The following is a 326-nucleotide window of genomic DNA, read 5'->3' as shown; positions in this document are numbered from 1 at the left end:
AGGTCCGCAACCCCCAAACCCCCCCCAGGGTAACCCACCAAAGTTTTCCAAGGGGAACCCAAAAAAGACCACCCAAAAAAAAAAAGCTGCCCACAGGGGGGGGCCAAAAGTGAAAAGGCCGGGCGAACCCCAAAAAAATTCCCCAAACCCAAATGGATTTATGGAAAAAGTTTTTAAAGTGCACATCGGGGCGGGCAGACCGGGAAGGAAAATCCCCCTCTTTTTTTTTTTTCCCCCCTTTGGGGGGGGGGGGGGAAATTTGGCCCTTATTTGGGGCCCGGTTTTTTCAAAAGGGAAAGGGAAAACGTTACCCCATTTTCCCCCAT

The sequence above is a fragment of the Penaeus monodon genome, chromosome 22 (genome assembly GCF_015228065.2).
Source record: "Penaeus monodon isolate SGIC_2016 chromosome 22, NSTDA_Pmon_1, whole genome shotgun sequence".
Classification (NCBI taxonomy): Eukaryota; Metazoa; Arthropoda; class Malacostraca; order Decapoda; family Penaeidae; genus Penaeus; species Penaeus monodon.
The sequence above is the reverse complement of the archived record's forward strand: the minus strand, read 5'-3'. Positions refer to the sequence as shown.